Source organism: Xiphias gladius, chromosome 15 (assembly GCF_016859285.1).
Source record: "Xiphias gladius isolate SHS-SW01 ecotype Sanya breed wild chromosome 15, ASM1685928v1, whole genome shotgun sequence".
Classification (NCBI taxonomy): domain Eukaryota; kingdom Metazoa; phylum Chordata; class Actinopteri; order Istiophoriformes; family Xiphiidae; genus Xiphias; species Xiphias gladius.
Window position 1 is genome coordinate 13,555,324 of NC_053414.1, and position 26,024 is coordinate 13,581,347.

A 26,024-nucleotide genomic window follows, 5' to 3' on the forward strand; every position below is an offset into this window, starting at 1 on the left:
GGGGAAGGGAATGGCAAAGTCTTTAAAACAGGACATAAATCTAAATTAGGACGTGGTGAGAGGACTCAGTAGTTGCTAACACATTCATGGTCGCCAAGCTGGGTGACGCAGCAGGGGTGCAAGAATGTGGGACAAAATCTGCCAGCTAGCTACAGACTGCAGGACGTTCAGCAAACTCTGCTCAAGTCTGTCCAGACTCTGTCCAGTCAAATATACTGATTTCAGTGGCTTGTCATTTTAGGTATGTTCATTGATGCCAAAATATTTTTGGAAATCAAAGACGAGCCACCGACATCTGAATACTATCACAAAGTTACCGACGTTGATAATCAATGTAAGCAACATCAAAAGGTATCTATCTATCTAGGTTTGTTTCTCAGTACAATGCATTTGACAAGCCCAATGTAATGTCAGTGAGTGATGAGTCACAAAGCTGTGGTTTTTGTTGGGATGTAGGAAACAACAAGCTGGGCTGGCCCAGTATTATGTGTCTCAAGATGATGACATCACAACACAATGAGTAGGAAGTAAAGAACAGAACGATAATCATTCATTCCCATCAACCTCTGGCTCTGTTACACAAGCCCTCATTGATCTTCCTTCCCACTTTCTGACAGCCACACTAAAATTAACAACTAAGTAATGCTGTTAATGCACACATACCTAGATACAGTGAAATATCACACGGTAATGTCCTGTTCTCAAATCTACACAGATCAAGAGAAGTGCATGCAGATGTTCACAGAAAAACTGCGTCATCAAAGGAATAAGTCCATGCATGGGTATGCATGAGCATAAAAAAAAATCTACGGGTCTTGCATAGATAAGATGAAACTCTAAACAGCCTCCATTGTCTGTTTTTTTTTTACTCTGGAGGCCTTAAACCAATTTACACACCAACTCCTTCCACCTCCTCACATACAGCCCCATGATGTTTAAATTAAAGAGGGAGGGAAGGGGTGGTTGAAGTGGGGAGCAGTGTAAAGGAGAGAAAGAAAAAAAGTTTCCTGAACATAGTAGAAAATTATTTTCTCTGGACAGTTTTAAGAGTCGACATCCTGTGCTGGAGTTCTCTAATCATCACCAGCGCAATTTACAATCAGAACACACAGCGAGCCAGTTCAGACCAGCTCATCTGTTGACTTTGGCCCCAGCTGAGCTTCGCGTCCTGCTCTGTGTGTGTGTGTGTGTGTGAGTGTGTGTGTGTGTGTGTGTGTGTCTGTGTGCTGTTGCCATTTGAGACTTGGGTGACTCGGCACTGGGCCTTGACAAGGGTGGGGTGAACCTCTGTGGGGCTGAGGCGACCGCACACATGCACATGTTCCCTCTCTCTTTCATATACACATGTGAGCGAGTGCACGCTGTTATTTTTTGCGCACAGGCACACACCATAAAATGTCCACTGAACAAACATGGAAATGCACTTGAGCACACATGCGTGCATAAGTAAGATTTGGGCATAATTGAGCACTTGATAAACACTGATATGCACGTTACCAGGAGAGTATTGCAACACACACAGCCAAAAACACAATTTAGACAGATGTATTACCACAAGAATTCTCTCACACACACACACACACACACACACACACACACACACACACACACACACACACACACACACACACACACACACACACACACACACAGAGAGAGAGAGAGAGAGAGATCTTTGCATACATATAGAAAAAAACTGCTCATTCAGTGTGCACAATGCACACCCCTTGTGTACATTTGTGTGCATGTGTGTGTCACAGTCAGGATGCTCTCCCACCCACAGTTCCCTTGGCTGGCCTCCACCTAGCCCAAGCCCAGTGCGGTGCTGCTGCCTTGCCGCAGGGCTGAACACAGCTCACTGTGTGTCTGCCCCCTCACAGCCCCAGACTGTCCCGACCAATGTGCTTCTGATTAGGTGGCTTAATTACAGCTGTAAAAACAATGTTGATATAAGCCTCAAAATTGCAGTGTGTCAGATACTATTAGCCAGCCTTGGATTCCAGCCATTGTTATCCAACTCCTCCAGCGAACCCCCCCCCTTTAGCTCCTCCCATACTTTTCCTCACTCTTATGATTTTTTCTTCTCCCTTTCACATTTTCTTTCATGTCACAAGCTGCAACACAGGCATATTCTAAGAAGCCAAATGGCTTGCAAATAAACAGCAGTGGTGTGCAAACTGACCTTGACACAGGGAAAGAAAAGCTCTCCAGAATACCAGCAAAAGCAAAAAATAAAGGAAATTATCCACTTCAGCTGATCAGGTGTGAATTACACTTTATTTCTTTGTTTGTCTTTTTGACCTGGGATGCTTGACCTTTTTTAGTGGTCTGTGGTTGTTCAAAATAAGAGCTCTGGCTCCACAGCAGAGTAAAAGGATATTCTATTAGCAAAGATTGCAAGGCATGGATGGCTTCCAGAGAGGGGAGGTCAGACAGTCTGGGACAGGACACAGGGCTGTGTGTTGGGCTCTTTGTGTTTCAGTGACAGTGACTAAGGAGCGGGAGTGTGAGGTGTGCCAGAAGTCTGGTCCAGGGAAAACTCGGCAACACCGTTGAGTGGAGGCAAGGAAGAAAAGCAAAGTAAAAACCTCAAGTATGCAAATCCTGGGTGGTCCCATCGTTGGACTGCTCTAGCAGAAAGTCCCCTTTTTTCGTCTGTCTCCATCCTTGAGGTAGCTTCAACCTCCACTCTCCTGAAAACCAGGTGTTGTGGATGAACGCGGACATTCATCAGGCTCACTTGCAGCTAATCAGCTGACTTAAGACAAGGGGCAGTGGAGAGACCAACAGGAGTGGGTAGAATTTGACAAAAAGGCAGCGGAGTGATCTGAGGGACAAGCCAAGGGCGTGCTTCCAAACCCTGCAGGCCTCCATGGTGGCCTGCCTTACCCCTGTGGCCTCCTCAGCAGCTGGCCCTTCAAGGTTTCCTAAATGTGTAATGCCAGGGCCCCAAAATCACATTGGTATAAAGAGCGAGACAGACCAAAACGAAAGCGGGGAAGGAAACTACCCAGGCCTGTATTGATTCTTGTGGACTGGGCAGGGTGTGTCTATGCATTTCCCAGCCTTGAAAGGCCGTCTTGTCACTAAAGGTGGAGGCAATACAGTATGCCATCGTTTGAATAATTGATGACTGATTCCTAAGTAATCAGTGTCCTCTACAAGACAATGCATTCTCTGTCTCCCTGGTGGAGAGAAAGAGCTCGGCCTGTTTTTGTCCCGATGCCTTTAGAAGCAAAAGGTAAAAGCTTTAATGCACTGAAGCCACTGGAAGTGCTGCCTCTGAAGGACTCCCCCTGGAATCAACTGGGATGGTGTGTCTCTCCTTATGAGGGGGCCTATCAGAGTGGCCTTCCAGTAAACGGAGTGAGAGAGAGACAAAGTAGGGGAGGAAGACAGAGTCATTGAGTGAACGAGTGTGTCGGAGCAGTAGGGCGTGTGCATGCATTTAGTTGCGAGTGCACAATCGTGTGTATCTGCCGTAAAATGTATACTAAGTGTAAAGTTTGTTTAGGTGGTGCACATGAAAGTATCTGTGCTCATGTACAAGAATGTTTTCATAAGTGCCCGTGTGTGTGAGTGTGTGTGTGTGTGTGTGTGTGTGTGTGTGTGTGTGTGTGTGTGTGTGTGTGTGTGTGTGTGTGTGTGTGTGTGTGTGTGTGTGTGTGTGTGTGTGTGTGTCCTGGAATGTACAGCCCCTTCTTCTAAACAGGAAAGGAGTACAGTTAATAGCATCACCACCCTTTCCCCTTGTACAGAACGGTGGCCAGACCAGGAGAACTTTAACTGTGGGCCAATCTGATCCTATCCTGAACCCTTTTCACAGTAATATTCCACAATTTCCCCCACAATTGCTATGTACAAAGCACCTGGCAGGAGACATAAAAATGCTACCTATAAAGCTGTTTGCAAATGATTTGTCTTCTATCTACAAGATATGTGAACAAGGCTACAGAAAAACAAGAAATAGAAAGTTGAGAGAAGGACGAGCCAATAATTCTACAACTGCTTATCTAACCAATAGCAGGTAATTAGTGAGTCGGTGTTGTTGTTTCTTCGGGAGAGCCGAGCAGTGAGGTTGGGCTGCTTTGTCTGTTGCAGTGGGACTCTCACTGAGCCTGTGTGCATTTTCCATGCAACACAGTGTCCTGAAAGGACACGAAGTGTGAAAAAAACATACAAGACTATGGCTCCTAAGACCCACACAAGGCTACTATTACATGTAGTGTAATCACTGTATTTGTCTTGTTGAAGCACATGTACACCAGAACATGTATATTATATTATATTATATTATATTAGAATATATTATATTATATCATATTATGTCATATTATGTCATATTATATATTTACACACATTTAAATATGTGTGTGTGTGTGTGTGTGTGTGTGTGTGTGTGTGTGTGTGTGTGTGTGTGTGTGTGTGTGTGTGTGTGTGTTTGCTGCTTTTCCTTAACTAGTAAAAAAACACATTGTAATGGGCGTATTGCACAATTTTCTGATGCTTTAAAAAACCAGACATTTAATGAAGAAATAATAAAAAGGTAAATCATTAGTTGCAGCCTCGTTTAGGTACCAAAACTCAGTTATTATATCACAACTATCCCACCTTAGTCACTTGTTATGCTTTGTTTATTTAAATCTGTAACATTTTGATGTAATATGAGTGAAATTATTTTGTCTTGAACTTGTTTTAACATTTTTAGATAATTTGTAGCTATAATATCAGTTGTTTTTTAAAAAAAAATTAAATAAAATAGCAACTCTGGGTCCCAAAGAAACTCGAGGCTGTGGTGAGGTAAACCTAACTTACAGTGAGAAAGTGCACACACAGTTCCTTTTCGTCTGCTGTAATGTTTGTAGGAATGCAGCAAGATCATTTCAATATCAAAGGCACATGTTTGCTTAATTTGCATTAAACATGGGAGGGTGGAAGCACATTTGGAGCTAAGAGGAGGTCCTTATCCCAATCAATCAAGACATGTTACTTGTGCAAAATCACATAATTAAAAAATGCACAAATGCCATAACTTCGCAAAAATATATGATTGTGATTTCTTTTTATCCCTTAGCAGATGCGTTTCCTGGTTTCCTTATGTTGTGACAGTAAAGTGAAACATTATTTAATACTTAGTGGTGAAACAGGGGAGAATTCTTTCCTCCAACTCCTGCTGCAAAAATAAAATTGAGGAGACAGTGAGACTCTCAGAGAAATACGCTGAAAGTGTCAGTGCTGCAGCTTGTGTATGGCAAAATTGCTTATTTTCAGATTCAGCCACATCAAGCAGGTTTTTTTTCTGGCTGTTTGTGGAAGAACTTGCATATTCATGGCTTCCCTGTTTTGAGAACCTGTCACTGAGCCTGTTATAAAGCTCTCCCTGCCTTTCTGTTCAGGATGGCTTCAGAGGCAAAAACACTCCATCAGACTTAACAGTGTCCAGCTGACACAGTCAGGCAGTAAAACTGACAGCCAATGGAGTCTGGCCTAGCAAAGGAACCAGACATAATAAACCACTGACACAGGGGTCACCTTTTGTCACCGCCTATGTATCCACACATTCATACACACACATAAAAAAAATCACATATACACATCAAGAGGACAATGCGCCCCGCACCCTATTGCTTTTAAATACCCATACATTCACACACACAGGCACAGGACATCACTTGCATCCTCCCACTTCTCTCCTTTGGCTGGGTTAAATCCAGCAAAACCCCAGCCTTGTATTTGACCTGCCTCCCACCTCAGCTGTAAAAGAACGAGTTCAGGAAGGTGGAGCTGGTAGGCGCCGGGCTACCCACTTCTCAGACAGGAGCAACTATGGATTTCTGACTTAAACTTGGCTAGTAATAAGGTCAATATAATATTGAAATGCATGGGAATAATTCCCCTTCTGCACGGACAGCTAACTTCATAAGTCTGAAGGATTAATAAAACAACTGGGTGAGTTTTTTTGCTGCTATGAAAGTTCTCATTGACAGTGTATTCCCCCGTGGGTCTGTGAAACGGAATAGGTGTTCGATGGGGGATTAATCAGCATGGCTAACACTCAGGTCGGGAGACCTTCATGTTGAAAACCAGCCACTGCCAACATCGTGTATGTGTTTGCGTTTCTTTGCATGTAGTGACATATTTGCTTTTTACACTTGAAGATAGTATTGTGTAAGTGGTGTGTGTTATCAATCCAGCTTCCTCCTCCCACGCTATATGACGGCTGTGTTCCCCCTCCTCCCAACCCTTCCCTCTGCTGCATAGCCTCTGTACGTGGAGAGCTCCGCACAGTCCCAGTGGAATCTCCCATGTCAGTACATTACCTTATAAGTGGAGGCATTGACTGTGGGGACTCTTTGATACACATTCACATACAGTACAAACACAATTGATTTTCAGCAGAGCATGGGGGGGGGTGAAGAAAGATCTACACATGTATAACAGATCACAAGCCTTCTTGTGGAATAAGAAGTGTATGTGTGAGAAGGAACAAAACGCTCTTTTGATAAGGATGTGACAAGGAGCAATCTTTCCCTGGAGCCAGCCACTGAGCGTTGAAGACTATCAGCAATCTGGGAATGGCTCAGAGCGCCACTGTAAAAATGTAATATTATCCTATCTGTGCAGCCTCACATTGGGCATAATGTGACTGGCTGACTTTCTCTTTCTTTTTGCATGAGCAGATTTTCCCCTTAGGGGTGCTAAAATAATGGCTCCATTTTATGACAACATTTGCAGCTCAATTAAAATGTGTTTATGTAAATCTTCCCCTGTGTGGGCGTTGCCAGTTCACCATGTTCACGATAGTAGGAGGTTGCTGTCATCAACATGCCGTGAAGTATCAGAGACCTTAGGTTGTCATGACAATACACAGGGGTCAGACTTCAGCACTGACTTTCTCTAAAGGCAAAATAAATATTCCATCCAATTGCCGCACTTATTGCTGAAAGAAATTATTTACTCGTTTTATGTTTTTTCAGATGTGGAGGGAAAAACATACAAAAAATCAGTGAGTGACTAATCGATTCCTCCTCCATTTATATTTAAAACTGTTGGAGAGAGGGGCGTTAGTTAGGTTCAAATAAATACTTTCTCTTAGATGTGGATGCAAGATCAGACAGCAGTCAATGATATGTTTGAAATAAAAATAAATGAATTTGAGTGTTTTTGCTCTCATTGAGAGGAGAGTCCTGATGAGAGTCATTACAGATGCCAAGACCAAACACTTCAAACAAAGGCAGCTTGTTCTTTCATAGATGAACAGAAAGAAAAAATACTTTAAAAATATTCTCTTTAAAGAAAAACAAAACAAAGTGAATGACAGAAAGAAAGACAGTGGAATTGTACTGTACTGTTTGGTGAGGAACGTCTGAACTGAACAATCACAACCAATTTGCTATCTTTCTGGGAAAAGGTCATAATTACGTAATTGTAATTGTAAAAGCAGAGGAATTTAGAAAATTACGGACAATAATTTGCTGTAATTATGGGTCTCCCCTTCCACTACTTACTCTGCAGCCTGACACCGCTGCATGCAATGCACACTATATTCCAAATGCTTTAGCTGTCCATATTTAGATGAGTTGTGAATATGAACAAGTGAGTGAGTGAAAAGTCTTTCTCGGTCTATTTAAGCCCTCCCCCGCAGGCAACAGTATTTACAAGGAAACGGTTATCATTTAGTCTCTGTTGCAGATCAAAATGTCAAGCTCCACAGAGAATCTGCGCAATGCTGTTAGGGCCAAAAGTGCAGTTTTAGAGCCCCAGGATCTGAGAGAAAAAAATGATTTGCAAATGCCCAAATATGTCTAATTGACCTGAAATATAGCCTGTGTGCAGGAACTGTTTGAAATCAATACGGAGAGCAAAAAGAATATCCTTGAAGGAACATTTCAGAGGATCACACCAAATGTCTTTTGGAGCAGCATTATGAAGTATGCAAGAATTATGAAAACAATCAAGAAGTCATGATAGGTCATGTGAATTAAAATTACAGTGGTTGCAGCCGATTAAGAGAGTGAGAGGAACAGCTGTTTTTCACCTAGCAGATAAGCAATATAATAGGGAGTGAGAGCTTAGGTTTTATGAATATTCTGCGGACATAAAAGTCATTTGTGAGTGAATCCACACATAATGTATTCCCTCTGTATTTGTTTATTGTGTGTGTTTAGTGGGGTAAATCAATAGGCCGTATTCCCATCCTTGATTGGATTCACAGTTAGCTCTAGTGAGAGACTCCCTGACAGTGGGTATGTTAGATTCAGCACAGCCAACCAACCTGACTGTCTTTGCCTCACATCAACCGCTGCTCCTCATCATCCTCGCTCCTGTCCAGGTGCCTTGTGGGTAACGGTGAGGACTGGAGGGAAGTTCCTCCCGTGTGGCAGGCGGGCCGTGACAGCTCCGAGATGCTCCTTGACCTGAGAGGAAGGGAAAACAACATCAATGGTAATTCCCCTTCAAACACATTAACTGGGATGAACTGGGTCCCACCGAGCCCCTCTGAGTGGACTAGCATTGATTGCAGAAATCCATGAATAAATTTTGCACTAATTGATTTTTCTTCCTCCTCAGAAAATAAATCTCTAATTCTGAGTTGAGGCAGTGAATGTTGCAGATTGTACAAGCACCTTCCCTTTTTTAAAAACCGAAGGAAATGCATTTTGAGAACTAACTTAATAAGCTACAAAAATATTCAGCATCCTATCATTTTGTCTGATCCAGGAGGCCTGTTGTTTTCAGTGCAGCCACAAGTTTCATCATGCTGTAACTTGACAAGAGTCAATAAAGTCCACCTTTATCTCAGCAGCGAAACAAACAAAGAGAATTCACTGTGCTACGATTGCCGAAGCAACAAGCCCAGAAATTAACCCATTAAGTCCTCTGGATTTCAGCTACCTTTTAATTGCTTTCAGTGGGGATTGAAGCTATAGTTGGAAGGAAAATGGTGTCACATAGGCATTTACAAGAGCTCCCTATCCCTCTGCCCTGCCAGTTGGAAGATTGATACCGTCAATATCAGAAGAAAGCATTTACAAAAGATTCCAAGCATTAAGTGTAAATACTGCACTGGGGTTGCAAAGTGGAAGACGATGTTGTAAATATCACGAAGCTGAACTGCCAAAGCAGTTTTATTTAAATTGATAAAGGAAAAATGATTTAAGACCTTACGGTGACCTTTTTTTGGTATTTACAAGGAGTAAGCTAAAGATAAAATTTCCTTTCCATTTTTGACCAGAAAAAGAACCAAAACAAAATGTTTCTATGTAAAAGAAATTGTTTTATAATTGCAGAATCTTTTAAAAGTAAAAAACAAACAAACAAAAAAAACAGAAAAAAAAAAAAAAAAAAACAGAAGGCTAAATCAAAAAAGTACTCTCCAGATCTTAAACTATATCTCGTCAAGTTATATTTTAATGCAATTTAAGATAGGAATGTTTTTTTTAGCAGTGCATTAGTCATCAGTCAAACCACTGTATATGAAGCTGATTGGAAATACCCTGAGCATGTTGTTCACAGTTTAATCAATAGGTCAGGCTAAAATTAAGGCTGATCCTTTATTTAGATACTACAGTGTTTTTATTTTATATAAAATATGTGTTCATCTCTGTTTTTCTAATTGATTGCTGAGGCCAAAATCACTGCTCAGTAGAATGATATAGCTTTGTGGATAGAAAGTGGATGCTTTTATTCTATGCTGTGATAAAAATGCTAAATCAGACTTTGCATTTGAATATGAATGTTTGATTTGTAATATTATATAATAATAATCCTTAAATACCTATTATTATCAAATACCACTTTGTGTATAATAACGGGACCAGATTTTATTGTATATTTCAAGATGTCAATTGAAATAGTCAGGGTGCTTATTCTTAGTGATGACTGAAGAGTCTTGATTTGGAAAGTTGTAGATTCAGGTATCATACTGCCACCTACTGGTTGAGACTTTTTTCAACAACGTTCAATCAGTCAGAGTGCACTCAAATGAGTTCCTTATGATTAAAATTATTCAGGATTTCAGTAAGGACAGCTTCTACTTCAATGACATCTATGGAAATGAAATATCACATTTAGTTTTACTTCAAATGATAGATAATATCCTCAGACATCTGCCTTAACTAGGAGAGGGAATGTCCCGTGGGCGCCCTCACTAAACATTGTGTCCCGGGCCCTTTAAAGCACATGTAGCTGAAGATGTGGTTATGGTCTATCAAGACTCCTTCAATTGCTCAGTCGTGCAAAGAAAAAAGCGTTCGTGAAATGTTCATTTTTGTTTGATGGATGAGTTGTACATATAATGGCTGGGCATTACCTCTGCAAATAAACCAGACTTGACATTGCCCTGTGCAGGAACATCTGGGACGCCACAGAGACAGGATCAAAGGCCTTGTGCGTCCTTGGACTCTATCTGTGCCAGACATGCACAGCGAGCTCAGGAAGGGCTATCCAACGCATTTCAGTCATCATCTTCGCACTGGTTGTGTTTGTTAGTCATCGGCTCTTTCTGTTTAATTTGTTACAGTCATATTCCTCTGTGTTTTCGTCATGGTAACAGCAGGGCTGAGAGCAGTGCAGCTAGACAATATAGTAAATCGATTTATGAGCTTATTACCACACAAAAAAAAATAATATCTTTAGCTAAGTGGAAACATGAATGTGATGTTGAAAATCAAGTGCTAGACATTGATCTTTCTAGCACTTTTCCAACGGACACGACAGACTGAACAGCATATCAACTCCACTCTCATCTGTACTATACTATGGGGGCTGTTCTACAAAACAATCCACATTACTTGGGCTTTGTTTGGAGAGAGCCAGCCAACTGCATAACCTTAATTAGTCAAGCTGTATTCATTCAAGTGATTACAATGCGCCGCACAGTAGTGAAGAGAAGCATCTGTCACTTAAACTCAAATGATTTCTCAATCTTTCCGTTCGGCGGAATAAATTCATTGTTGTCTAACATGGGTTTTCTTAAAGCAGACTGAAAAAATACTCATTGAATACTGAAAACATCCCTCAAGTAAATTCAGTACATAATACATTCTGATGTCGATTTTGTTCTAGTCTTGTCTAGGGCTGCAACTAACAGTTATTTTCATTATCGATTCAATTTTTTTTTTTTTTGATTAGTCAATTAAATGTTTAGTGCACAAAATGGTTAAAAAAAGAAAAAAGAAAAAACAACCATAACAAGTGTTCTCATTGCTTGTTTTTGTCCCAAACCCAAAGATGTTAAATTTACAATGATATATAAACAGAGAAAAACAGCAAATCCTTACCTTTAAAGAGGCTTGAAAGTAAGTATTTGGAATTTTTTCTCAATTATAAAGTGTTCACAATTTATTTTCTGTTAACTGACTAATCAATTAATCAAGCACTAGTCTTGTCCACTATACTCTAATGTTTTAGCTACATTCAAAATGCAAAAAGCAAATTATATCTTTAGCATTATGTTAATTCTGCAATGAAAAAAAAAAAAAACAGACAAGATGAGGTTTTATCTGGGACAGCTTTTTTCCCAGGTTCTTGAGTTTCATTGTGTTTGCCATTTCTACATCTCCCGAAGGCCATGCATCTGCTCCTCTCCAGCGTACACAACTGGGGAAAGAAGCAGGATGTCACTTTTGTGAACTAGGCACGGTGGAGAGGAGGGAAAATGACGCAATCATCAGAAAAAGTGGTATCGGTGGTGAAGCTGGGGCCTTACGAGGGGCAGGTTGCAGGGATGGCCCGCACCTCGGCAGATGTGGCTTGGTGTCACTCCACATCTGCAGCCGAAATGAATCAACCAACAGATGTTTAACGTCAAGGCCAGGCTGTCACGCCAGCCAAAAACACACATGCACACACCAGCCACGCAAAGACATGCATACACACACAGTAAAATTTAATACTACATTTGGAAGATTGGCTCCTTAAGGGGTCAGACCCAGGCACTGATGTTCACCTTGATGAGACTTTGACCAAAAATAACAAAACAGAGATGTCACTCAGCCTAAAGACAAGATTTTGTAGCGTGGAAAAAAAATCCCCGATGTGCACTAAATACACACAACGACCTGACTGAAATGTAGTTCTGCTCAAACTTGCTGAGTCTCAGGAAATGTTTCTACAGCATAACATATTTTCAGACACTCTTTTTGATCTCTGGCTTGTACCATCCAAAAACAACCCGTCAATATTGAAAGACAGAAGGAATCCTCCCGACTTGCGTTTTTTGTGGAACCTTTCATGCCAGAATAAAGCTATTTTGTCAAAACCCATTTCCACGAAAAAACAAATATGGCTTCTTACCACAGATGTAATTTTTATCACCTCTTTGTTCCTGGGCTTGTTTTGGGGGTGAAGATGACAAAATGCAACACTACTACAATAAACTGTAAATGCTGTAAAACACATGTTCTCAACCTTTTTAATGTCGCACTGCCATGCTGTAGACAACACATTTCCACATGTGAGATTTTATTGACGATGAAAATTATGGGCAAACAAGACTAAAGAATTTACTCAACTGAAATTCAATGTCATACGTTTATGATTAGAATTTTTTTCTGAAACAGGTCCCTGCATTTGAGTTGAACGATTATCCAAGGGTTTGTCTGATCTTCTCACATAATTGATGATTTTGTGTGCCGTGGATGTATTTTTTTTTTTTTTTTGCATGTGCCTTGGTACTAAGAACACTGAGAATCGTTGTGTTAGAGAGGAGCAGTTGAAGGTAAGTAGCTTTTAAGAAAGAGATGCTGGATCTTTGAGAACATTCTTGAGGCCCTTTTCCCCTCTTTTGGAGAAAAACAGGCAGATAAAAGGAAACACTCGGGTGGATTAAAGTGTTCAGATTGTATCAGCATCAAACCACTAGAGTTTTTGCCCTCTACATTTTTCAAACACAGTCAATAGATCTAAATATTTTACTGTGCCCTGGCCGATTTATTGTTTGATGTTTAAAAACTTGTGTGGAATGAAAGAAAATTCATTAAAGAAGAAGGCCCCAGAACGAGGCCCTACGATCAGCTTTGAAAGTCTAGTTTAACTGGGATATTGATCATTCTCTTTCTTCTGTGACAAAGGCCACCAGGGACGCTGGAGGTGTCGGTGGATGAAGGCACGCTGCCAATAACACCAGACTTGTGTGTATACACTGTAGGTGAGGCTGGGAATTACACTACTGACACTAAGAAAATCCAATAACTCAAAAAATGACCAAACAAACATCACATACTTGATTTCTTGCTGGTCAAAAGAAAACTCCATTTGCATTCTGGTTTGGATGCAGCAATGTGCACTTGAGGGTTTTCGATTTTGGAAATGCATGACAGACAAGACTAGTATACAGTATTTGTGAACTTGAAATTATACAGCTTAACAATTAATTACACAGTGTTTCTCTCTATCAATGAGCATCCCTAAAGCTCATATAGGACTTTTCTAATCGCAGGACGTCCAGCTCATAATCACAAATTATCTTGTGCCCCGTCATAGTGTAGAAGGAGCTGTTTATTTATTGACTATGGACTTTTAAGACACTCAAACTGGCTATATACTGCAGCTGTAGCTATACCCAACATACAGTACCTCAAAAATTCCCAGTTCCCAGTGCACTTTAAAAGATGTGCACTAACAAAATGTAAAAAGTGTTATGATGGAAATGATCTTCCTAATCTTTGGGAACCAGAAAAAAGGATTCTGCACAAGCTACAGACAAAATAGATACTGTCTGAAAAAGAAGTGTGGAGGTAGCGGCATAGCGTCAGAGAAATCCTATTTCAGAGATTTTCAGCACAGAAATCCAAAACTTCATCCACTTGAGATATTCAAGCTTAGATTGCCATCAAAGATACCTCCTAAATTTCTGGCAACTTTCCCTACATCAGGAGACAGACTAACCAAGGCATAATTAATCCAATCTTTATGCAGGGCAGAGATTTCTTTTCCCTGACCTACAAAAAAAAATGAGATAAGCAGGGCTTGATAACTGTCAGCAACACTTTGGAATTGGGAGGCTATTTAGTTTCATACCTTAGACAAATATATTGATATCATCAATGTATTAGTGTCACTTGAATGCCACTTGGCAAATCTCTGAGAATGTGCAATTTGCATACCCCATATTAATGGGTAACATCTAAAAAGACCATGACCATGAAGCTACAATAGCCATAACACAAAAGGCCAACATGTTGCGTGAAGATGTATATAATTTACTGTAAGTACAGTCAATAACAAATTGAGTTCTTTCTTTCAGCATACATCCGACAGGCCTGCGCACAGGGGTGAATAGACTGGCTTCCCGTTGACACTAAACCATAGTATCTTACTCCCATTACACTTAAAAATAATATTCAATAATGTATAATAATATTTAAGAGTAAACTTAAGGGGGGAAAAAAAAATTCTTCAGTAAGACTACTTGACCCTTGACCATGTTGGCTCTCTCTCTCTCTCACTTTAGATAACTGCAGCTGCCTTTGGAAATATTTGCTTGATTTGATAAAGCCACTGAGAAGAGCCGACCAAAAAGGCCAGAGCAGATACCCCCGTATGTGTCTCTCTACTGCAGTCACCACTTTAGAAGAGTTCACGGAAATGTCAGAGTATCAAATGATCTCTAGCATAACATTCTCTGATTGTTTAAATTTCAAGTATATCTCAAGGACCGGGCAAATGGCAGCATGTTGTAGAAAACAAGTTACAGTATAGAAAGAAAAGGACTGTGTCTCACACTCATTCACACAAACTAATGTGACTCTTTCCTTTTTTTAAATTTCCTTCTGAGATGTCTGTGCAGACATACTGTGTGTAAAATTGAGGTTGTCATAAATGAGATCATTCTTTCACATCATACACTGCATTTGTATTTCATTACCGCGTTGCTACCAAGCAACAATTGATTAACAAATTGTTTTTTCCTCTCACAAATGCTTTGTTATATATTGTTTCATTACATGATAATGCTGTGCAGATTAAGTATATTAAAAGCAGTTCTGTTTGCCCCTCCTTTTTTCACAAAATTATCTTCCTTTAAAAATGTGAGCGCTTTCAATCAGTTTTGGAGCAGCTGTACCTGTGCAACACGGCCAGTCTAAATGAATATTCACCTCCTCTTTCCAAGAACCGGTAAGCGATTTCCATCTGATCTCTTTTCCCAGTCATATCATAGCTCTGATCATGACACTTGTGTGTTTCAGTGGGACAACAATTGCTTTAAGACACAATTTCCCACAATCTGAACTGGACTAAACCACTGATAGTCACTTAATGGATAGATTTCTCAGCTCCTGTTTGATGACCTTTGGATTCAGCAGTGTCTATCTCAATCCTATTTCTCTGTTTTCCTTCCTTTCTCCACTGAATATCTCTCTCTTCTTCTGCCTTATCCATCATGAAGTTATGGAGTAGAATTACCATTCTGCAGCTGAATGAGAAACCATTAGTAAATATGGAGTACATAATTACATTGACCAGAGGTCCTTATATTGCAAATGCAGACGGGGCAGACAGATCTGCTGAGCCACCACCTCCCAGGACCAAGTCAAACTGCTCACTCATTGAGGATGCTGGTTTCTTCCATGGCATGTGTAGAGGCTAAAGAGATGAGTTAGGGTTATGTCAGTATCTCAGTGGTTAGTAACATGTTTGTCCCAGGAAAATCAAGTACTTGAAGTGCATGAAATATGGCGCTGACTCTTAATGATATCATGAAATACTGAGTTGCTGACAAATCTGGTGTAGCCAACTGGGAGACAAATGCTAATGAATTATCCTGATCAGACTGCTGCTACTGAGCATGAAACACTTAGGCACATTTTTACCTTAAAGAAGAAAAATTTGCAACGGAATTGCAGTTTACTAGTCCTGAGGATTTTAGGGTACCAAATAACTTTTCAAGGTATGTCTTTTTTTTCTGTATTCCTCCAGTGGATAATCTGCGAGAGGACGTTAGCTGCACTTAGCTGAAGCTTGATTGAAATTGGACGGGGGGGGGTCGATTACAGTGTTTTCCACAAGATCATGTTGTTGGAAGAATTAGCACTGCATATTTCAATTTACTGTGACAGTGAACACTTTGTAGGGTATTTATCACATAAAACTTATCAATTTGGTTTTTACTAATTATTCTGGTTTCCTCAGTGCATCAGTGAAAGTGCCTACCAGCGTTCTGTCCTTCTTTCCGAGTGTGTTACTCTCCCTTGAAAAGACACACAGGACACAGCAGGAGGGGAGATGTGATGTTCTCTCTTTTTATTGACTGACACGGCTGATGAAGGCCCATCCTGCACTTTGGCAGGAGGGTAGGCAAGCATGCGGAGGTGGCGCCCACCAGGGTGCAAGGAGGGGACGACGTGGTCGTCCTTCATAGATATTCCATGCGTGGCTTTACCCTCAGCTGCCCTGTCAAGGTCTGTGTATGCTCCTCCGAGGGGGCTGAGACAGGGTCATGGATGACACCCGCCTCTATGCCAGACGTGACAGCACAGCTGGGCCGCGTAATGACAGAGGGGCCTGGCCCAGCACACACCTGCCCATCCTGGGCAGGGCAGGCGACCTCACGGGGAGAAAGAGGAGCCGCTGCCACGTTCGATGGGCAGATGTTCTGGAAAGGAGACAGCAGAGACAGCTGCACTACAGGGACCCCTCAGTTTCTCTCCTCTCCTCAGTAATTGAAAATCATGTAAAAGGTCAATTGTGTGATACTGGCTGTCCCTCTCTGCTAGTTGTTCCTTTCAGCCAGAACATGACAAAAACAACACTGACTGGTTGACAGCTTTTGCTTCAATTACTGCTTATTTAGTTATGGATGTCCACGTAATGACGATATCTGTAAACATTCCCAGTGAATAAATCTGCATACACAAAGAGGTACAGGCCATCTGTTGGAGGCCATGGATAGGGGTCCCTGAGAGAAAGCTAATCATCGGGTACATTACACAGACACTGTTATGACATTTGGACTCCAGACGAAGGAGGTTGGAAATAACAGTAATTCCAAACTCTATCAGCTTTGCTGAAGAGCAGGCCAACAGCCTCTGTGAAAAGGCTCCACTGTAGTACAGAGGGTCAGTGCCTGTCGTGAATACTGACAGAGAGTGACCCTCTCTCTGGGCTTCACTCTGATGAGAAGTGGCAAGGCTCTAACCTCCACAGGATTGCTCTCTGTTTGTGGTCGTCTTAAACAGAACCAGCTACAGAACTGTCACACACCATCAGCCTCCCTGGGTTTCAGCAGAGACTTATAGATCTTCATAGACAGAGTAACAGATCAAAATAGACAATGAGGACTCATCAAGTGACACAAAACAGGAAAATGAGATAAACTCTGGCCACTTTTGCGTGAAATTTGGTTGACTTTCAAGTTCTAGAACGTTGGCAACATGTTTAAGAAGTTTTTTTTTTTACTTGACCTAAATGTGAGTTTTATGAGAACTGGAAAAGGTGCAAAAGCTTTAGATGCTCAGACTTCGAAATACAGTATTAAAGAGAGTGTGTCAGTGTTGGAAAAGGAATGGCCTATGTAATTGTGACATCTCATCACATATTTATTTCAATTATTTAGAAGTTTGAAAAAGTTGTTCCTTTTAATGAGGAACATGTTATGGCTCAGCCGAAAACATGTGGTTTTGGGGGAACTCTTTAAAATTTTAACAAAAACAAGTGCTGTGACTTGAGTACCAGCACAAACAGGAAGGAAACAATATATTCCATAAACTCCCCCAAATGAGAATGTTATCAATAACACTTGTGTCCGCAGGAAAAACAAAATGAAGCTCTTCAAAATGCATGTTTCTGGTTTGACTGACCGTAGCCCTTTGCCAATAACAATGTTACCCGCAATCACGGTCCAAACCACACACCCTTGGCACGGCACGCTGTCACAAATTATGTTTTGATTCTGACCAAATGCAACAGCTTCCTGTCTGGTGCTGTTTTCTCTTACTGTCTGTTTTATTATCTTGAAACAAATGCAAACGAGAGGATGCTGTTTTTGCTGCGGGAAGGACATTTAATAACATATCAAGAGTTTTGGACGCCGCAGATGACAAACTTGGAGAACATGTATCCTCATCAAGGAAACAATGACTGCATCTAGAATTTCAAAGACACAAACACTATCTGTATTCATTTAACACAATGAAAATCTTTTTTAGACATTGTTGCTCCATCATGAACTCTACTCATAATTGTTTCTCATGTCTAGAGAACAAATACATGACAGTCATTTATAATCACAATAACCACTGGACCTCTCAATTAAATCGTGTGAGAGAGTGATTGTCTGTGTGTGCAGGCCACTTGTATAAGAGTGTAACTGTGCAACGGCATGTGTGTAACACACCAGAATGCACATTTCAAAGGCAAGACAGCTCCTGGGCTTGCTGAACTTTTGCTTGTTATCAGGAGCTGAGAGTGAAATGGAGAGAATTGATCTTTTGTCTACTGGAGGTGCACTCCCTTGGGCTGCGCCGCTCGCTTGCTCACTCGCTTGGCTGCCATGCAGAGGGCTCTCTTTCTCATCCTCCCCCCAACCCCCATCACCCCTTACCTCCTCTCCCCCTTGTTCTCTCCCCTTAGCTCACTCTCTCTCTCTCTCTCTCTCTCTCTCTCTCTCTCTCTCCCCCTCGTTCACTCTCTCTCTCCCCCTCTCTCCCTCTCTCTGCATGGCGGCTGCCTCTCCTCCAGCTGACACTTGTCCTGCCGTTACTGGGAGAGATATGTGCTGAGCTGCTACACCAGGATTGATCTTCTTCCTTTTCCCCATAAGCTCCACATCAAGCTCTTAGAGACTGTGGAGGAGACAAAGAATAGAGGAGGGATGGGGGATAAGGATTTCGGGAGGCGGCCAGAGTGGAAGGGAGAGAACGGAGAATATTGTCAACTCATATCACCTCTTCAAACTAACAATGTTTGGTGCAGTGAAGAAATAGAGAACACGAAGTTGACAGTTCTATTGGTGGTGGTAGAAGGAAGTTCACTCTTTTTGCTAAATTGTTGCTCACAGTGACACCACAACAACTAGATTTCCTAATGCTACCAACAGCAGTTATGTTTCGTGAACAAGTATCAAATTGTCTATTATTTTTACTCGAGTGAAGTAACAGTGGTATTTAAAATAAAATAGTTACAGGATTCTTTAAATAACACACCTCAGTCTGTTTGATTAAAAGATTTGCCAGGACTACCACACTAAATTTTTGTAAGAGAAAGCCTAAGCGGTGTGTAGTGAGAAATCACTCTGAGTCAAACTGGTATTTTACTGTGCCCATAAGATGATTCTGAGGTCACACTTAACGCAAACAAAAAACAGTGCAGTAGCCCAACTTTCAAGGTTATTTGCTTACTTTAATTTTATTTCTACTGATTTCCACTTAAGGCAAATGTTTATTATGCAGATGAAATCCATTTTTAAGAAATGGAAATCTAGATAATTTACTGCACCTTGCTATGACTGGTTAGACTGATGGTTGGGAGGCTGATTCGGTGGTGGCAGGAAAAATTATCTAAACTTGAACTATAGTAAACTGTAAATTGTTTAGTCTTCCGTGCAATGGACCTAATAAGCATATATTTGGCAATATGCTTTTACTCATTAATTAGGTGGTAATTAATGTGTAAAAGCATTTAGTGGTAGTTAAACCAAGCTGAAATTAAAAAATCTGAAGGTTCCCCAATTAACAGACACTGGCCAATCAGAGGATCTGACTATAGGCTATCTGTGACAGCATTTATTTCCACTTTTGAAGAGCTGCACTTAATTTGAAATGCATAATAATGAGCGTTACATATCACTCCTCTCAGTAAGGCACTTAAAAGAACGGTTACAATAAAATGTATTCTATACATAGTTAGTATTTAAGAGGTAACTGCAGTTGTATACAGTTTCATTAAAGGCCATACGGTCTAAGGAAGGAAGGTTCCACATTTCTTTCTTTTTCACAAAAAGTGACTTAATTGAAAATCGAATTAATTTCAAGTGTGTCTAGACCCTCATTAATGGTAACTGAGCTGCTTTTGCTGCTGTTATCCTACCCTTAAGAGTAATTTACAATAACATACAGTAAGTTTCACTTATGTCACATTGATTTTTGCGTTGTTTTTGCTTTTGCACTGATGAATGTCACTCTAATGAAATGTAAGAAACTTTTTGAACAAAATGTTACATACAACTGTCTAAACTATAATGATAAAATGCTCGACATAGTTCTGATTACCCTTCAAAGCAAAGCAGTTTTTGGTAGAAATGGAGTCAGATCTGACCCTATATTAAAACTTAATGTACCTATGTTGCTGTCAGGTTTGATATAAGATAAATAAAAAGTATGGCATACATCCACCACGGCTGCAAATAACTATAAATCTGTTATTGGTATATAAAAACATTAAGATGTTTTACGTCTCCATCTGGATCACTCATCAAAGCACACATGCCAGACAACCATTATATACATTAGCCACTTTTTTTTCCATTCCAGAAAATGTAGTCGTTCATGAGAAAATAGCAGAAAGGTTATAAAATGTCAATTTTTCAGTGTTAATAAATCCTCTGGCAAAATTCCCTGATCTGCCAATGGATTTGAATTCCCACTAAAAACTAATCACTTCTTCCCTGGCTCATGGCCTAATCTTCATCCAAATTTCATTGATATCTTTGACCATATTTTTTCAATGCACTAACTAACAAAAAATAAATAAAAAAATAACTACAAAACACAACTACCTTGGCAGATATAAAAATTACAGTATCTACAACTGAAATATTTCATATTAATTAGGACTCATAATTTGAGTGAAAATAAAACCTTTATAGTCATAAATACCATGATCAAACTTAAAAACACCTTCATTCAATGCGGTGTGCAGTCATACAGTAGAGGATGTATTCTCAGTGGCTCTTGAGAACTTCTGTTGTGATTGTAAGTCCAGGCATCTGAGTGGATTTGAATGGGGATCTTTACAGTTATTACTCTGTGTTATTGGCATCGTGAGGGGAACAGAATTGGCAGGATGGGTTTGGGGTGGGGGGCGGTGTGCGGGGGCTGGGGGTAGTCTAGCAGCAAACATGATAATTTGCAGGTTAGCCAATTTCAGGAGGCCGGATGGCCTGATACCCTTGGTAAGCATCCGAGAGCTGAGTAGAGCAGGGCAGAGCCGTGCAGGAGGAAGATGAATCAAGTTTAATAACAAAGGGTTCTAATTGCCCCCCACAACCCCGCACCCCCCACCTCAGAGCTGAACTCTAATTACAGTCAGAACACGGTGCACTGTCACCCAATATTAAGTTGTTGGAAAGCGGACCGAGATAATCGATAAACACTTTGGTTGTAGAGGGTGGAGAGGCGGAGAGGAGAGAGAAAAGAGAATGAAAAAAGCAAGATGCCCCTTCCATTCAGTGGGAACCAGCAGCACCCAAAGCCCTCCTGGCTCATGAGAACGCCTTTGGGACGGTCCAAGAATGATTGCAGAGCAATAATCCTGAGCGTACCTCCCCAACACCCCCATACAACCACACATACACACCTAAAACAATCACTCACGCACAAACACACACACATACATTTATGTGAGCTTACAGCACAATGTAGAGCCCCACCCTCCCCACGGGCTGCCTGAGCACCCGTGCGTCTGAGAGGAAAGGTGAACACGGTCACCCTAATTACAGGGGCCCCAGCTCTCTCATACACTAACACACACTCACCAGGCATAACTAAAGACAGGCCAATTAGGGCGAGAGGGAGATAAGGGAAGTTTTATTTGTATACTAATTAAGCCCCTGATGAAATTCAAAAGGGAGGTGGTGAAGGGGATTGGGGGAGGGAGCAGACTGGTAATTGTGTGTTTGAGAAAAGGTTGCTTTAGGTGCGGTTATCTGAGAAGCACAGCCTTGAGATAGTTGCCCCCTAATCCCGTGCTGAGCCCCGGCACTGCACTGCAAGGTCTCTCATAATTTGATCTGTTACGTAGGAAATGGCAGGCTCTGACAGGGAGATCATCAGTAGTCTGTTTGGTCTGTGTTTCAGCTAAAAACAAAAGAAGTTGTCATGCCAGAGAGACTGCTTTCCTTTTTTTTTTTTTTTTGTTTGTTTTGTTTTTTTGAGAGTTTTTTTTTTTGAGCTAAAAAAAAAAAAAAAAAAACTCAAAACTGTGTGGATGAACTGCCATCTTATTTGTTAAACAAAACATATCCTAAACAGACACTTGTCACAGCAGGAAGATATTCCCGCGAGCTCGCACAATACCAGGATGCTGGAACTGTTTCACCTAAATGGAATGCGGCATTGTTAAGGCTGCTACTTACACAACTGTTTCTCTGTTTTAACATGTGAAGAAGTCTGTCCAAATTAGGGTTAATTTACGTATTTTCCCTATCAATTATTCTGTCGAATTACAGCTGAAATGATTAGTCGATTAATAGATCAGTCAACTGACAAAAACATAATCTGCAACTATTTTGATAATTGATCATTTAAGTCACTTTTCAAGTAAAAAAAATTGAAAAATGCTACACACTCAGGTTCCAGCTTCTAAAATAGCAGATATCTTTGTCATGTGTAATAACAAAGTTGAATATCTTTGGGTTTTGGACTTTAGGTTAGACAAAACAAGACATCTGAAGATGTCACTTTGGTTTCTGCAAAGTTATGACTTGCATTTTTCACTATTTTTTTATGTTTTATACAACAAGCAATTAATTGTTAATAAAAATAGTATTTAGTTGCACCTCTACTGTTAATTTTTTTTTTTTGATTTATCACTTTGTTTCTAAACTATTTTTTTGTAAAAGTGAAAAATGTCCATCACAGTTTCCCAGAGTCTAAGATGACGTCTTCAAATGTCTTGCTTTTGTCTGACCAGCTGTCTAAAATCCAAAGATATGCGGTGGACAAAGTTTTAAAACTGAGAAAAAATGCAAAATTTTTTGCTTGAAAAATTACTAAAATGATTCATCGATTAACAAAATAGTTGCCAATTATTTTTCTGTTGATCGAACGATTGATTAATCAACTAATCGTTGCAGCTCTGGCCCAAATAAACTTGCACTTCATTCAACAGCTATTCTGAATGTCAATAAGAACATGTTTTAATATCAGCAGCCTACTACCTGTAAGTTTTCATGTTGTAGATCAGCGATTCTCACCCTTTTTGCCTTGTGACCCTTTAAAGTAAATCGGTATCTACTCACGGCCCTTCATTTGAATAGTTGCTCAAGGACTTCTGACCTCAAGTTTAGAAACCACTTGAGATAAATATAATAGTCTATAAAGGATATACATTCTTTTTTTTTTAACATTTTTATTTCGTTACCATATCACATTGATAGTTAATGTCACAATATTAAAAATCAAAATTCCGTGTACTGCATTTTAGTAAGTGTAAAGGCTGGGTATAGTAGCAATAAACCTGTCTTACAGACTTCTTTTGCTCATACACCTAAAAGATATGTCATTTGTGGGTTTAGGTCCTAACAAGTAAAATGTCACAGTGTAAATTACAACAATTGCCTCTAAAATTTACAAGACTATACGCAAGCATCTGAAAATAGTACAGTATCCTCTCAGTTAGGTACAAAGTGATTCATGCCAGTAGGTGCCGCAGTACTGAGCTAAAAAATATAAAGTTAGCTTCATCAGTGTAACATCCACTGACAATGAAAGTAATGTTAGGGGTGTCATTAAAGTATATGTGAATGCCTCTGCAAGCTAATGTTCAAGTCTGTCAACAACATTAGGCGCCTGGCAAGTTTATTTTAACATTAGCTAACTTATTAGCTAGCTTAAATTAGCTTTATTAACTATCCTATTTTGCAAAAATTGTACTTTACTGTACGCATCATAGGATGCTTACATGTCAAGTAATTATAAAGCCAACTCCTTGTCTCTACCGTGTCCAAAGCTGCGTCAACCTCTCACATACTACACTGATTTTCAGTGGTGTTTTGGAGAAACAGGAAGTATAACGTTACCATGGATACATTGAGTTATGTTGTCGGCTACAACCCGTTTTTTTACCCTATATTTTTTCACAATTTGGAAAATGAATACGCCGAATTCACTATTTAAAGTTCGCGTTTGATATGTTCTATAAGATGTACTGGTAGCTATCAGTGAATTACCTTGATACTAAAGCAAACTTAAAAACCTGACGATTCCCAGGCAAGTTCTGGACTTATAAGGAGCGTCTTTTTTTTCTCTATGGACGGCTTTATGGACGTTAATTTGCAATGAACAACGGAGATAAATGTATCTTTGGAAAGTGTAAGTCATGCTAAATGTAAAAAATATGTGTACCATGTCCATGTGTTCACATTTGACTGAGTTATGACTCCGGTGTTTTGAAACAAATTGCATTGCCTACCTTAATTGTGTCACAGCCACTGTTGTTTTTACAACACCTGCATGCACCTGTCCCTTTCACCGCACACGCGGTTTCTTTGCCTCTTGTTTCGCCCTTACAGCTTGAAAATTTATGGAATATAACCTAACGTGTTTTAGGTGTAAAAGAAATTATAACCAGAGGAAAACCACCTAATCCGGTACCAGGGCCTGCGAATCTAGAGGGGAATCCCCAAAATGGCCGGACAAAAGGTGGCGGTCAAAGTGAGCTTCAATTTATATGACCTCAAACCACTAATGTCATCCGTCTTTCCCAAAACTTACACATAAGCGATTCGTCTGCTTTTGCTGTCTGTTCCTATCGACAGCGATACATTGTGTGCTGGACGTCCAGCATTATGAAGAAATACATATTATTTAAAATGTATGTAATATAACCATGCCTGCCTAGGGGGCCCCAGGGAACTGGCAACAATTCTGATGACTGATTACTGGTTTAAGTCATTTTTTAAGTAAAAATGCCACAAAGAAAAAAAGAAAAAATTCACTGGTACCAGCCTCTCAAATGTGAACATTGGCTAGTTTTCATAGTTTTCTGTTATAGTAAATTCAACATCTTTGGGATTTTGACTGTTTGTCGGACAAAACAAGACATTACAGTATGTTAACTTGGGCTTTGGGGAATTATTATGGGCATTTTCACTATTTTCTGACATTTTTGATACACTGAACAATCACTCCATTATCAAAGAAAATAATTGTCAGAATTTACAACATATGAGCTCAATATTAACAAAAATAAGAATAGATTTTGACACAGAGTCCCTCTTCAAGGCCAGAGCCACAAGATGGGAGGGGCCATCAGAGATGATATATTACTTCAGTGGTGAAAATTTGCGATTAATCAAATTACGTGGACCCAAATGACATGGAGTCAATCTGGGGTTTTTGGAGCCCCCTGGGTATCGCTTTGCCCGGCACAATAATCCAGCCTTGAATATAAATATATAAAACTGAAATAATCCAATTAATTTTTAAAACTTAATATTATAAAATGTTATTTCATCCAAAGATTTTATTTAATTCCAGCAGTTTTTATTTCTAATTGTTCTTCCAAAGCCTGTTTTTATAGCAAGATTTTTCAAGTGACCTTTTTGTTAAATAATGCCACTTTAATAAAGTCTTCAATCAAGACAAACAAAAGGGGCCATCTGATTATGTGATTAGCTGTCCACTCATTTACATTAAAGCAAGAGCCATTCACCACTTTTTTTAAAGAAAATATTTAATAAATCCACAGCTTAACTTTTATTATTATTATTGTTATTATTATTGTTTTTTGTCTAATGATTATGGCTTCTTGTTTCGATATTATGAGAAAGTTTCTTCTACATATGTGACTAGGTTATATTTGGTTTTTTATAAATAAATCAGTGAAGTGTGTCATAAAATAAAAAATGTAAAGAAATAAACAAATAACTGCGGCATTTCAGTGAACAGAAGCAGATCCAAGAGTGGAGGGCCCATCATTAACATTTCTACTTCAACCATCTTAAGACATCATCATTAACAGTCAATCTTAAAGCAGTTCTGTAAAGATCAACCTGGCATTCAGCCGCTTCACCAGAAGCAGCGTTTCATCCCTTATTAGAGATTAGCTTCACAGAGACCCCCTGTGACGTGTTGTCACAGTAA

The 26,024-nt window shown here is 40.0% G+C and overlaps 2 long non-coding RNA genes across 3 annotated transcripts in view; one reads left to right on the forward strand and one right to left on the reverse strand.

The window, feature by feature from the left end:
• The window catches only part of LOC120799826, a 40,241-nt gene extending 15,677 nt beyond the window's left edge, over positions 1-24,564 (reverse strand). The window contains exons 1-3 of one of the 2 annotated variants that reach the window (XR_005708894.1): positions 24,352-24,564; positions 8,276-8,417; positions 2,539-2,693 (exon numbers count right to left, since the gene is read on the reverse strand). This is a non-coding gene — a long non-coding RNA (uncharacterized LOC120799826). Of the gene's footprint in view, positions 1-2,538; positions 2,694-8,275; positions 8,418-24,351 lie in introns of those variants that run through there. The other variant, XR_005708893.1, reaches the window with a different exon arrangement.
• On the forward strand, positions 5,818-13,150 carry LOC120799827. Its single transcript, XR_005708895.1, has 3 exons — positions 5,818-5,949; positions 8,333-8,445; positions 13,074-13,150. It is a non-coding gene; the product is annotated as an uncharacterized LOC120799827 (long non-coding RNA).
• Positions 24,565-26,024: the final 1,460 nt, after the last annotated feature.